At 43.2% G+C, this 14,766-nt stretch overlaps 1 long non-coding RNA gene across 2 annotated transcripts; it reads right to left on the minus strand.

Moving 5' to 3' along the window:
* Positions 1–5,542: 5,542 nt before the first annotated feature.
* LOC120674405 lies at positions 5,543–8,063 on the minus strand. Of its 2 annotated transcripts, XR_005675102.1 has the most exons (3): positions 7,354–8,063; positions 6,154–7,261; positions 5,543–5,833 (listed from the first exon to the last, which is right to left on the minus strand). It is a non-coding gene; the product is annotated as an uncharacterized LOC120674405 (long non-coding RNA). The 2 variants fall into 2 exon arrangements; XR_005675101.1 differs by having other exon boundaries at positions 6,154–8,060.
* Between the last annotated feature and the right edge of the window lie 6,703 nt (positions 8,064–14,766).

The following is a 14,766-nucleotide window of genomic DNA, read 5'->3' on the forward strand; positions in this document are numbered from 1 at the left end:
CACATTTTTGACCGAGTTTCGTGCAGTAATAAAACGGTTCCAAATGTACCCAAACATTTTGAAACGCACCAAAACATGAGTTTAGTGTTCGTTTATATGGATCGGGTGTGTTGATAGCGAACAATTCCGATGCCGCTTCGTGGCATGAACATTTGCATTAATTGCACCAAGTTGGCCCATTTGGACCGAGTTTCGAGTAGTAACAAAACGGTCGCAAATGCACCCAAACACTATGAAACGCACCAAAACATGAGTTTGGGGTCCAATGGTGTGGATCAGTTGAGTTCGTAGCGTAATGTTCCCTCGTGACTTCATGGCATGAGCTTTTGCATTAATTGTACCAGTTTGGCCCGTTTTGGACCGAGTTTCGTGCAGTAACGAAACGGTCCCAAATACACCCAAAATTATGAAATGCACCAAAACATGAGTTTAGGGACCATTGGTGTGGATCGGGTGTGTTCGTTTTTGAAAAATTCCAACTCCACATCGTGGTATGAACTTTTGCATTAATTGCACCAGTTCGGCCTGTTTTGTACCGAGTTCAGTGTAATAATTAAACAATACCAAATGCACCCAAACATTACGAAACGCAAAAAACATTAGTTTGGGGACCAATGGTGCGGATCAGGTGAGTTCGTAGCGAAAACTACCGCCGCGACTTTATGGCATGAACTTTTGCGTTAATTGTACCAGTTCGGCACATTTTTGGCCGAGTTTCGTGCAGTAATGAAACGGTTCGAAATGCAACCAAACATTATGAAACACACTAAAACATGAGTTTAGAGATCATTTGTGTGGATCGGGTGCGTTCGTAGCGAAAAATTCCGACGCCACTTCATGGCATGAACATTTGCATTAATTGCACCAGTTCGGCCCGTTTTGTATCGAGTTTCGTGTAGTAATGAAATGGTCCCAAATGCACCCAAACATTACGAAACACACAAAAACATGAGCTTAGGGTCCATTGGTGTGGATCGTGTGCGCTCATAGGGAAAAATTCCGATGCCACTTCGTGGCTTGAACTTTTGCATTAATTGTACCAGTTCGGCCCGATTTGCACCGAGTTCAGTGCAGTAACGAAACAATCCCAAATGCAACCAAAGATTGTAAAACGCACCAAGACATGAGTTTAGGGTCCATTGGTGTTGATCGGGTATATTTGTTGCGAAAAATTCCGACGCCACTTCGTGGCATCAATTTTTGCATTATTTGCACCAGTTCGGTCCATTTTGCATAGAGTATAGTGCAGTAGCGAATCTCAAATGCACCCAAACATTATGAAACACATGAAAACATGAGTTTAGGGTTCATTGGGGTGGATCAGGTGCGTTCGTAGCAAAAAATTCCGAAGCCACTTCGTGGCATGAACATTTGCATTAATTACACCAGTTCGGCCGATTTGGACCGAGTTTTGTGCAGTAACGAAATGGTCCCAAATGCACCCAAACATTATGAAACGCACCAAAACATGAGTTTGGGTCCAATGGTGTCGATTAGTTGAGTTCGTAGCGTAAAGTTCTGTCGCGACCTCATGGCATGAACTTTTGCATTAATTGTACTAGTTCGGCCTGTTTTGGACCGAGTTTCGTGCAATAACGAAACGGTACCAAATGCACCTAAACATTATGAAACGCACCAAAACATGAGTTTAGGGACCATTAGTTACAATCGGGTGTGTTCGTAGCGAAAAAACTCCAACTCCACATCGTGGCACGAACTTTTGCATTAATTGCACTAGTTCGGCCTGTTTTGTACCGAGTTCAGTGCAGTAACGAAACAATACCAAATGCACCCAAACATTATGAAACGCACCATAACATTAGTTTGGGGACCAATGGTGTGGATCAAGTGAGTTCGTAGCGAAAAGTACCACTGTGACTTTATGGCATGAACTTTTGCATTAATTGTACCAGTTCGGCACAATTTTGACCGAGTTTCATGCAGTAATGAAACAGTTCCAAATGCACCCAAACATTTTGAAACACACCAAAACAAGAGTTTAGGGTTCGTTTGTGTGGATCGGGTGTGTTGATAGTGAAAAATTCCAATGCTGCTTCGTGGCATGAACATTTGCACTAATTGCACCAAGTTGGCCCTTTTGGACCGAGTTTCGTGCAGTAACAAAACGGTCCCAAATGCACCCAAACATTATGAAACACACCAAAACATGAGTTTGGGTCCAATGGTGTGGATCAGTTGAGTTCGTAGCGTAAAGTTCCATCGCGACCTCATGGCATGAACTTTTGCATTAATTGTACCAGTTCGGCCCGTTTTGGACCGAGTTTTGTGCAGTATTAAAATGCTCCCAAATGCACCCAAAATTATGAAACGCACCAAAACATGATTTTAGGGACCATTGGTGTGGATCGGGTGTGTTCGTAGCGAAAAATTCCAACTCCACATCGTGGCATGAACTTTTGCAATAATTGCACCAGTTCGGCCTGTTTTGCACCGACTTCAATGCAGTAATGAAACAAACCCAAATGCACTCAAACATTGTGAAACACACCAAAACATGAGTTTAGGGTCCATTGGTGTTGATCGGGTTTATTCGTAGCGAAAAATTCTGACGCTACTGCGTGGCATCAACTTTTGCATTATTTGCACCATTTCGGTCCATTTTGCATAGAGTATAGTGCAGTAGCGAAACGATCCCAAATGCACCTAAACATTATGAAACGCACGGAAACATGAGTTTCGGGTTCATTGGGGTAAATCGGGTGCGTTCGTAGCGAAAAAATCCGAAGCCAATTCGTGGCATGAACATTTGCATTAATTGCACCAATTCGGCCATTTTGGACCGAGTTTCGTGCGGTAACGAAACAGTCCCAAATGCACCCAAACATTATGAAACGCACCAAAACATGAGTTTGGGGTCCAATGGTGTGGATTAGTTGGGTTCATAGCGTAAAGTTCCTTCGCAACTTCATGACATGAACTTTTGCATTAATAGTACCAGTTCGGCCCGTTTTGGATTGAATTTCGTGCAGTAACAAAACGGTCCCAAATGTACCCAAACATTATGAAACGCACCAAAACATGAGTTTGACCATTGGTGTGGATCGGGTGTGTTCGTAGCGAAAAATTCCAACTCCACATCGTGGCATGAACTTTTGCATTAATTGCACCAGTTCGGCATGTTTTGTACCGAGTTCAGTGCTGTAATGAAACAATATCAAATGCATCCAAACATTATGAAACACACCAAAACATTAGTTTGAGGACCAATGGTGTGGATCAGGTGAGTTCGTAGCGAAAAGTACCATCGTGACTTAATGGCATGAACTTTTGCATTAATTGTACCAGTTCGGCACATTTTTGACCGAGTTTCATGCAGTAATGAAACGGTTCCAAATGCACCCAAATATTATGAAACGCACCAAAACATGAGTTTGGGGTTCGTTTGTGTGGATCGGGTGTGTTGATAGAGAAAAATTCTGATGCCTCTTCATGGCATGAACATTTGAATTAATTGCACCAGTTCGGTGCTTTTGGACCGAGTTTCGTGCAGTAAAGAAATGATCCTAAATGCACCCAAACATTATGAAACGCACCAAAACTTGAGTTTGGGGGCCAATGGTGTGGATCAGTTGAGTTTGTAGTGTAATGTTCCGTCGCGACTTAATGGCATGAACTTTTGCATTAATTGTACCAGTTCGGCACATTTTTGGTCGAGTTTCGTGCAGTAACGAAACGGTTCCAAATGCACCCAAACATTATGAAACGCACCAAAACATGAGTTTACGGTTCGTTTGAGTGGATCGGGTGCGTTCGAAGCGAAAAATTCTGACGCCACTTCGTGGCATGAACATTTGCATTAATTGCACCAGTTCGTCCCGTTTTGGACTGAGTTTTGTGTAGTAATGAAACGGTCCCAAATGCACCCAAACATTACGAAACACACAAAAACATGAGTTTAGGGTCTAATGGTGTGGATCGGGTGCGCTCGTAGCGAAAATTTCCGACACCACTTCGTGGCATGAACTCTTGCATTGATAATACCAGTTCGGCCCATTTTGCACCGACTTCAATGCAGTAATGAAACAAACTCAAATGCACTCAAACATTGTGAAACACACCAAAACATGAGTTTAGGGTCCAGTGGTGTTGATCGGGTTTGTTTGTAGCGAAAAATTCCGACGCCACTTCGTGTCATCAACTTTTGCATTATTTGCACCGGTTCGGTCCATTTTGCATAGAGTATAGTGCAGTAGCGAAACGATCCCAAACGCACCCTAACATTATGAAACGCACGGAAACATGAGTTTAGGGTTCATTGGGGTGAATCGGGTGCGTTCGTAGCGAAAAATTCCGAAGCCATTTCGTGGCATGAACATTTGCATTAATTGCATCAGTTCGGCCGTTTTGGACCGAGTTTCGTGCGGTAACGAAACGGTCCCAAATGCACCCAAACATTATGAAACGCACCAAAACATAAGTTTGGGGTCCAATGGTGTGGATTAGTTGGGTTCGTAGCGTAAAGTTCCGTCGCAACTTCATGACATGACCTTTTGCATTAATTGTACCAGTTCGGCCCGTTTTGGATTGAGTTTCGTGCAGTAACAAAACAGTCCCAAATGCAGCAAAACAATATGAAACGCACCAAAACATGAGTTTGACCATTGGTGTGGATCGGGTGTGTTCGTAGCGAAAAATTCCAACTCTACATCGTGGTATGAACTTTTGCATTAATTGCACCAGTTCGGCATGTTTTGTACCGAGTTCAGTGCTGTAATGAAACAATACCAAAAGTACCCAAACATTACGAAACGCACCAAAACATTAGTTTGGGGACCAATGGTGTGGATCAGATGAGTTCGTAGCAAAAAGTACCTCCGCAACTTTGTGGCATCAACTTTTGCATTAACTGTACCAGTTCGGCACATTTTTGACCGAGTTTCGTGCAGTAATGAAATGGTTCCAAATGCACCCATACATTATGAAATGCACCAAAACATGAGTTTGGGGTTCGTTTGTGAGGATCGGGTGTGTTGATAGCGAAAAATTCCGACGCCACTTCATGGCAAGAATATTTGCATTAATTGCACCAGTTCGCACTACAGCACATATGAGCTTCTGCGATGTTTCATTTATATCGCTTAAAGTGGTATTTTCGTCATCTTTCATAATCTGTGAGACGTGACGAAAATCATTTCGTCGCCTATCATGTAATAAAAGGTCTTCTACGACAAATACATATTTTTCGTCATAAATTTTATGACAATTCTTGCATCGTCACTAATTTATGACAACCATTTTTTGTCTTTAAAGATCTCTAAAACATCACAAAATATTGTACACAGATGATGTGGCAGTGCCTAAAATGTCACAAAATCTTGTACACGGATGATGTGGCAGTAATGTGAAGCTGACGTGGCAGCACTTTCGTGACGATTTTGATCTTTCTAGCATTTTCGTGACCGTTTGATTCGTCACTAAATATTTAATGACCTAGTAGGCCCATAATGTGGGTTAATTTGAGCCCACATTGCATTCCGCTCATTTTTTAGTAATTAGATCGTCACAAAATAATACACATTACTTCCATGTAATAACTCTTAGTACAATATATTAGCAATTATAACAAGAGTCATTCACACATTTAAACTTGATAATACAAATAGATGTACAGAATCTCAGAAACCAAATTTTCTAGCATCCACTTGGGAAAAATAGCTATGTAGAGAGCAACACTTTGTATACACAAGTTCATTTCTCAAGAAAACAACAAGATCTGAACCCTTATTGCTGCTTTCATCAGACCTCAATATCTTCTAAAGAATATGGAGCTAGTACTTTTCAATTACTTAACCACAACATCATGCAAAACTTCCTGCATAAATATCACTATAGTAAGTAAAATTGATCAGCTTATTGTCAATCCAGATTATTGCCCAAAACTATCCAATAAATATTGGCTGACCGCATTTCTAAACTTGTATATGAATTAGCCAGTTAACAAATATAATCAAGGGGTACACTAGATAGAATTTCTGCAGATTGTGAACTAATTAGAGTTCAAAATATTGAAAAATACAAGAAAAGAACATGTCTGTTTGACCAAAGCATATGGAACTATCATCTATAATTTCTGCATGCACTGCATTACAGTTGATAGAAAAAAAAAATACTCGCACTGCATTTTGAACGTACCTTATTTCACATTCGTAGAGCTCAATCCCTAGCCACAGGTGCACTCTGTCACCGCTGTCCACAACAAAAGTGAGGCCCTGGGAAAATAAAGCTAAGAGAAGATACAATGAAGGTGCTAACATCACAATACTATACAGATGTTCATTTATAGTATTTGAAATTCAGTTTCAGTTGCAGATTAATGAAATCATGAAATAGGAAGACACCAGTATACCATCCATTCCTCTAGAGTTCAAGCTAAATCTATAGTTTCATGCAGTGGAACAAATCATTAAGTATGTAGCACACAAATTTTGGTAACAAATAGAACTTCAGGAAAGATTAAATAAATTTGAACAAACGCATACAACGAAAACACTAAGATTAACACCCTGGGCCAAATAATCTTCTTTTTTTCTGATGGTGGGCATACAATAAAATAGCTATGATGATAAAGTAAATGAATATTGTTTACACAGCTGATAGTGGGCATAGAGTAAGGGAGCAAGAAAAACTGATGTTCAGGTAGATACCGAGATGTGCAGGTAGCTCGATAGAAGACATAACTGAGTAAATTACTGGTATCTCAATGTAGAATTAGCTACTATTTTGAAATTTATAAATACACAAGTAGCACTAATATATGGATAACATGTAAAAGACAGGAAAGCTACAAAACTGCATTCAAACAAGTATATATATTCCCAGAAAAGTTATAGGAATTTCTAATTGCAAGTATACATAGATAATAAGTAACACTAATTGCAATAATGAATAAACAAGGACAAACAAAACTTCATCATGGAGTTGAATGGTCACATCAAGGCCACAAAAATAAAGTGGTACACATAATTAAGTTATTAAGGACAAGAAGGGCAAACAAAATATTCAACATAAATAAAACCACAAACCAACAACAAGTGCCATCTATGTATTCATGTTTCAAGTTTTCTTAACACTGTAATAAAGACTTGATATGATATTCCTAGGTCTAAGACAAACAAAAATATAAACAGCTAGTGCAAAAATTACAGGTGCTCGCATTCTACATACTAGATAAGCTATACTCGTGGAACAAAAAAAGTTGAAGCCATCAGGTATTCTGGTAGGTTCACAGGGAGTTGCAGTCCTTCATTTCACCCATACAAATGAAAATTTCCTCAAATCAACATCTACTACTGGAATCTGCGAATGGGAATGGACCAAGGCACATGAACATACCTGCTGCTTGGGCATTGTAGGGTCCTTGCTTCCAACCTGGAGACATCTTGGTGTTGATCTTGGTCAGTGCTTGAAGTTAAGGAAGGAGTCGGCGAGGGAGCGAGGTGGAAACTGACGAGGACATTGTAGATTCAGACGTGGAGGGAGTCGGGAAGCGAGATGGAACCTGGCCAAGGGCGTCGAGGACTCGGTGGCCAAATGCATCGTAGGTTCGAGGGCGGAGGGCAATGAGGACCTGGCGGAGGTCCTTGGCGCATTTTTTTCCCCCTGCGTTCCCCCTTCTCCCTTCTTTGTTGGGCGGCAGCAGAGGAATCCGGCGGCCACAGCGCGGGGGAACCCGCGGTGGCGCACCTGGCGGCCTCGGCGCGGCAGCGGCCGCGCGGGCGACGCTGTGCACGGGGCTAAGCGGTGGCCGAGCAAGGAGGCGGCGACCGAGGGCGAGGCAGGCGGCGGCTCCGCTGTGCGCAGGCGATGGCAGCTTGGAGCAGGGCGGCTGCGCGCGGGCGGCCGCGCATCGATGGCGCACGAGCTGCACGCGCGGCGCCCCGAGGCAGCTGCGCGCGAGGCGGCGGGCGGCGCTCGGCTGAGGAGGGTAGCGCTAGGGCGGCGCTAGAGAAAGGGGCAAGGGAGGAGCGGCGGCTGGGCACAGGGAGGCTGGCGGCGGCACACGCAGGAAGGGAGCGGCGTACAGAAAGAAGGGCAAGGGGTAGTGGCGGCTGTGGAAAGGGAAGAAATAGGCGTGGCTAGGGTTCGGCTTTTGGTCCAAAATGGGCTGTGCTGGGCTCGTGGGCCGGATCGGGCCAAGGCGAAGCGGGCTGGGCGGCACAGAACAGCAGCAGCAGGCCGAGATGGTCAGTTGGGCTGGTTGGGTTTGATCGCGGTTCGTGCTAGGGTTTGGATTGAGTATGGGTCGCGGACCGGATCTAGTTTGGGCTAGGTCAGGGCTTACGTAGGGTGAGTTAGCGAGCTCAGTTAAATTAGCATTTGAATTTAAATTTAGTGGGCACGCTACGAATTTCACACAATTTCACGCAACGAAGATAAATCCAAATTCGAATTGAATAAATAAGGTAGTCGATAAAATCAGAATAACTACAAATATTTCACACTAGCATTTTATTATTCCTTAATTAAATTCAAATTTTTAATACTAAGAATTTTAGAAAAGGCATAAATCACCATTAAGTGAGATTAACTATGGAATTAACATAAAATTTTTGAAATTTCATGATTTTTGAATCTTTAACATTTTTAATTCCGGATGTGACACGCGAGGAGTCGGGTGGCCGTCAGCACGCGTTGTAGAGGGCAAAGGAACCGACTAGAGGTGGGAGAAGACCTTGATAGGTGGGACCCACTTGTTAGTAATAGGAGGGAGGGAGAGAGAGAGTGGCGGATCGGGCTGGTGTGGGTGAGCTGGGCTGAGATGCAGACTGGGCCATGCAGGCCATGTGTGGGAAGGAGGGCAGAAGAGAGTATTTTGGGTTTTCGAATTTTATGACGAATCAATGTCATCAATTTGCCATAAATTTGTGACGTCTGTTGATTAGCTTTCATGACAACATAAAGTTTGTCATAATTTAGAATGGTAATCGTTTGTGACGATTTCGAGATGATCTTTGTGACGGACAACCCATTTTCGTCACTAAACTATACTACCCAATAGAAAACGTCACAATGAAGACTGCCGTAATGACAAAGAAGACTGCCGTAACGACAAATAGCCCTGATGTCACGAGGTATTCATCACAAAAGGTCATATTTATTGTAGTGTCGGCCCGTTTTGGATAGAGTTTCGTGTAGTACTGAAACGGTCCCAAATGCACCCAAACATTATGAAACACACAAAGACATGAGTATAGGGTCCATTGGCGTGGATCGGGTGCGCTTGTAGCGAAAAATTCCGATGCCACTTCGTGGAATGAACTTTTGTATTAATTGTACCAGTTCGGCCCGTTTTGCACCGAGTTCAGTGCAGTAACGAAACAATCCCAAATGCAACCAAACATTGTGAAACGCACCAAAACATGAGTTTAGGGTCAATTGGTGTGGTTCAGGTGCATTCGTAGCGAAACATTCCGACGCCACTTCGTGGCATGAAGGAACCGGCTCCCAATGGTGAAATTCTTGCTGAAAGCACAGCTACATGCTGGCACTCAATCTAGTAGTAGCACTGGCACGTCACTCGGCTCCTGCATTAATTGCACCAGTTCAACCATTTTGGACCGAGTTTCGTGCAGTTACAAAACGGTCCCAAATGCAACCAAACATTATGAAATGCACCAAAACATGAGTTTGGGGTCCAATGGTGTGGATCAGTTGAGTTTGTAGCGTAAAGTTCCGTCACGACTTCATGGCATGAACTTTTGAAGTAATTGTACCAGTTTGGCCCCTTTTGGACCGAGTTTTGTGCAGTAACGAAATGGTCCCAAATGCACCCAAACATTATGAAATGCACTAAAACATGAGTTTAGGGACCATTGGTGTGGATCAGATGTGTGTTGATGGCCATTATTTCACATTCTAGCCGTCAGCTTCTCGGGAATAACACGAGCTTTACACTATGTTCTATTCATATTTTATTTATTTCTAATGAGTTCCACAAGTTTTGAATGAGTTTTGATTTCAGGTGAACATCTACCAAAAATGGGCGAAAATAGGCGCGAACCCAGGCCGGCCGGCCTCCCCTAGGCCGGCCGGCCTGGCACCTCTGGAGACAGTGTCCCGTCTTCATTCCAGTGGCAATGTGACACACCCACAATGCCTCTGAGTCGTGGATTGGACATCGGTTTGATCAAGTGGACTGAAAGGCTTGCACAAGGATTAAAGGACCCACAATTCAGTGCAAACTTGTGTCCAAGTCAGCGATCCAGCACCTAGGGAGCATCACTAGCATACAAGTGCAATGTCAGCGCAACGGAGGGCCGAGACGTGCCAGAGGGAGGTCGGCCGGCCTCCCCTAGGCCAGCCGGCCTAGCACGTGCACGCATTGATGTCAAGCAACTGTCAACTGTGTGGCAGAACCGCCTGAATTATCCCGACTCAAGTGCGCTGGCCACCACCCTAAAGGCAACACCAGCTCAAACGCACTTCAAACGGAACAATTCTTGGTTTGTCGGGTAACGTCCTGATACAACCACCTGTTCTCGGATTGAACAAGCATACCCCGCACGATGGCGAGTCCAGAGATATTATAACCATAATTTACAACACAGGCCTAATAGTTATTACAATAAGTTTAAAACATTATTATAGATCCAAACTTAGTAAAACATTATACAAGACATAAGTTTAAAGTTCAGAGTTTAAGGCAACGGAAAGAAAACACGACGGCTACAACACGTCGCAAAAGGACACCAAGCTAGCCCAAGCAAGGTATCACTCGTCGCGGTCATTGCTGGTCGAAGACGGATCCCACTCTACGGACCAGCCATGAGGCAAAGAGCAGGGCCAAGTCACACTAGCGATCTGGTCCTCAAAACGCATACCTGAAAAAGGTTTCAACAGCAAGGCTGAGTATTCTAATACTCAACCATGGTAAAACTTTAGTCAAACATCAAGATTGATCAAATAATGTTACTCTTATTACTTTGTGTGGCAAAGGGATCAAGCAGTCTCAATATCCGCGAGAGACGGACGATTCGAATCGGATTTCCAACCTTGCAAGGTAAACCTAACACACACGTTTGGAACACCGTCGGGTCGTTCCCAAACAACTGTTAACTTTTCATTCTGGCCTGTGCATAGGTTCACTCTCCCCGACTACAGGGCACCAACTTCCTCCCTGCACCCGTGGTGTTGCGCAATATAAACATAAATTAAAACCTATCTCTAAGAGAGAGTGAAAGGTATATCGACTCACCGGTCCGATCAGCTACTAGGCTTATCGTGTACCATATTTACGGCATGTGGCTAGTACTTTCAAACACTTAACCACCGCTACCACACACCGCGACCTTAGCACAATTCATCAACACAGACGGGGTCTCACCCAAGGTCATGATATCGAACACGACCCTGTCCGTCGTCCTTATAGTTATTGCAGAAAGTAAACAAACAATTCCTATTAAGCTCGCGGGTGACAGGCAATCACTCGACTTTTACCGGTCCTATAAGCATAGCAATTACTCGAACTCAAGTCTAGTGTTCAGTACATAGGTTCCTAGGATCATGCATCTAGGGTTTTAATTCAAATCCTAAGAACTGTAAATGCACAAGTAAATAGCAACAATAAGTTGCATAATTTGAAATACTGGGTTATGTCCGGGGCTTGCCTTTGCGGTAGTCGCTAGCTAAAACAGCCTTGGGCTCTTCCGGACTTTGGTCCGGGTCTTCAGTCAGTATGGCGGCGTTCACTTGGGCTTCTTGATCAATTCCTTCGGAATCTGGGATCAGCTCGTACGTCCCGTCCGATAAAACAGTCGTATCTATATGTGATGCAAGAAACGATATTTCAAACACATACATTTCACGATAAAGTTGTAGTCTAACAACTAGCAACAAAACTTAGTATATGGGCAATCATTTATAGAATAGTTCTAATCTTAACTTTACTTCATAAAAAGAATTGGGTGGCTGTTTTTAAAAGCGAAAAGGAAAGCATGAAAGACTTTGATTATTTTAAAACATAAGCTAAGAACAGATTCTGCAGCTACATAATTTATGCAAGGTAGTACATTTAATTAGCAACTTGCAGTAAAAAGCTTAGCTAAAAATAGTAAGGAATGATTACATGAAAAATACTCAAATCACATTATGTTTAAACAAAGATGAATTTTTACAGGACAAACTACCACACCTATGAAGCTCAAAATTTCTTAGATAATGCTTCATATGCTTATGAACATCCTATAAATTTTTCAGAATTTATTTTGGCATAAAACAGAAGTAATAATTTTGGCAAAATTAAACCACATAGGGTAAAACTAATTAGTACAGAAAGTTCTATAGTGTTTCTGGTTCTAAAATGTTACAGATATGAATATATGACCAAAATAGAGTTCCATGAAAATTCTCAGAATTTTCTAAGCAAGGAAACTATTTATCATAATTATAGTCTACTTATCAAGCATTAAATCAAAGATATAGTTAAACAGATCTAAAATTTCTCAAACTTTTGCAACAGTAAGGTTTTAGTGACATGTACATATGGAAAAAAGTTTCACACTCAGAACTTTAATATGTTTACCAGCACAAATACTTTAGTATTACTAGGAGATTTAGGAATCTTGAAACTTTGACCTAGTTAAACATGTCAAAAAGGATTCAAAATTTTACCAGTCACTAGTAGAAATGCAAGACACTATCTAGCCAAAAACCACATTAAATTACTGAGTACAACTCCTAGAACAAACAAAACCTATTTATTCTTTCCTTTTTCTTGGATTAAAATACAGACCAAAAATGAAGATGTGTATGTAACAAAAGTTGTAGGCCTTGTAACAAGGATTCCAAAACATTTGGATTTGTATTTTTCTGATTTTTCTACGAATTGCTAGGCATTTTCAAAGTTCAGCCTAAAAACAAAAGGAAAAGAACTGAAGACTTGGATCCAGGCCCCTAGAATTCATAAAGTATTTGCAGGGAAGCCCCTGGCCAGAGTCAGAGCAGGGGGAAGGGATTTGACCGGCCGATTCCGGTGGCTTTGGTCGCCGGCGGCGAGGGTGGAGAGGCGTGGGAGATTCAGGGCGCCAAGCGCTACCTGCTGGTGGGGTCAGGTCGAGGAGGAGGCGGCCGGAGGTGGGTCATCGACGGCGAGCAGCGACGGTCGGAGCACGGGGAACGGCGGCGAGGGTGCTCCGGTGGGTACTGGGCGAGGAAGAGAGGTCTGCGAGCTGCGCGAGGATGAGGCAGAGCTAGAGGTAGGGTCTGTGTAGGCGAAGGAGGTCGGGAATGGCAGGTCGCCGGTGAGCCCGAGCTCATCGGAGTTTGGGTGGACGACGGTGATTTTCTGGTATGTTTGGGTGGGGAGCTGGAGAGGAAATGAGGAGAAAGTGAAGCGGGGGTTCTCCTGGTGCTGGGGTGTGCATGAAATGGGGGTCCAGGGAGCTGCATTGAGCTGGCCACGGCGACGGCGAGTTAGCGGCCGCGGAGCTCGCTGGGGTGGTGTGGCGAGGGGAGGAGAGGTCCAGCGCTGAGGGGAGTGGGTCCAGGAGGTCGTTGGGGTGCCGCGTGGGGCGGTGGGGAAGCAGGAGCTGGCCTGCAGCCCTCCTCGGCGGCGGGCGGCGTTGAACTGCGCCAGCGCGCAGAGAAGTAGAGAGGGAGGGAGGTGGAAGATGAAGGGTGGACTTTGTTGTAATTTCTGAAAAGTTCAGGGGTCCCATTGATAAACAAAAATAACTCCTAAACTAGGGCTCAAATGAAAAAGTGCCCAACATGAAAGTTGTTCAACTTTTCAAGATCTACAACTTTTATGTTGTGCAAAAATTGATTTGACCAAAGGTTGGAGAGTTATTTTGAAAACATAGAAGGGAATTTGAATTTAATGGACTTTTGTCTTTTCCATTGCAAATTCACCTCAAATTCAGACTAAAAAGTAAAATTTTCTGCCATGTAATGATTGCACTGAATTTTACAAATAAACCCTCCACAAAAGCAATATTTGCTATCCCTATTCAAATTAAGTTATAGAAAGGACCTTGCATTAAATCATATTTACACAAATAACCTTTTATTTTTACAATAATATCCTTTTTCAAGCAAATTAAGCACATGATGCATAAAATAAATACAATTCTACTGTGCAGACACCTAGGGTGTCACAAACTGCCCCCAGAAGCAAATCAGAGCCACTGTCCAAAGGTCGGTGGCCACTTGGAAGCCCCTCAGGCTGGGTCTTGGCGTGGGAGTTAAGCTCAACTGTCTTACCTGCTTACAACTGACGCCAACTGCATTACCGGCCAGGAACCGACCTTGGAAGCCTATAAATAGAGACCCCATCCATCACTTGTAACACACACCATTGGAGCTCTTCTCTCTTCACTTGTACTTTCTAGAGTAGGTTAGTAGCTTGGGAGTTAGAATCGAGTCGAGCTTGCTCGAGATTTCGAAGTCGTCGGAAGTCTGGTATAGCTCTTGTATCTTTTTTTTGACATTATCAATATAACTTGTCTTCTCTACTTTTCTGAGTCAGCTTTACTTTCCGCTATCTTTTATTTACTCGAGTCTGAGTGTCCAGCTCGAGCGCAGAAGTTTTCCTTTAGCTTAGGCTAAGTTATCTCTATAGTAATCGTCATCTTATCTTACGGGTTTTCTCGCCCAGACTAGAGTATCTCAAGTTAGTGCTCTAGGTTGAGGGGGATTTCTCTCGAATGCCTTGAGAGAAATCCTAACACCGAGTGCAAATGTGGTGTCTGACCTTAGTGTTAGCTAGAAAGTGTGTTCCACCCCACGAAACTGTTGTGGTAGTCGGTA

This window comes from Panicum virgatum, chromosome 5N, assembly GCF_016808335.1.
Source record: "Panicum virgatum strain AP13 chromosome 5N, P.virgatum_v5, whole genome shotgun sequence".
Classification (NCBI taxonomy): domain Eukaryota; kingdom Viridiplantae; phylum Streptophyta; class Magnoliopsida; order Poales; family Poaceae; genus Panicum; species Panicum virgatum.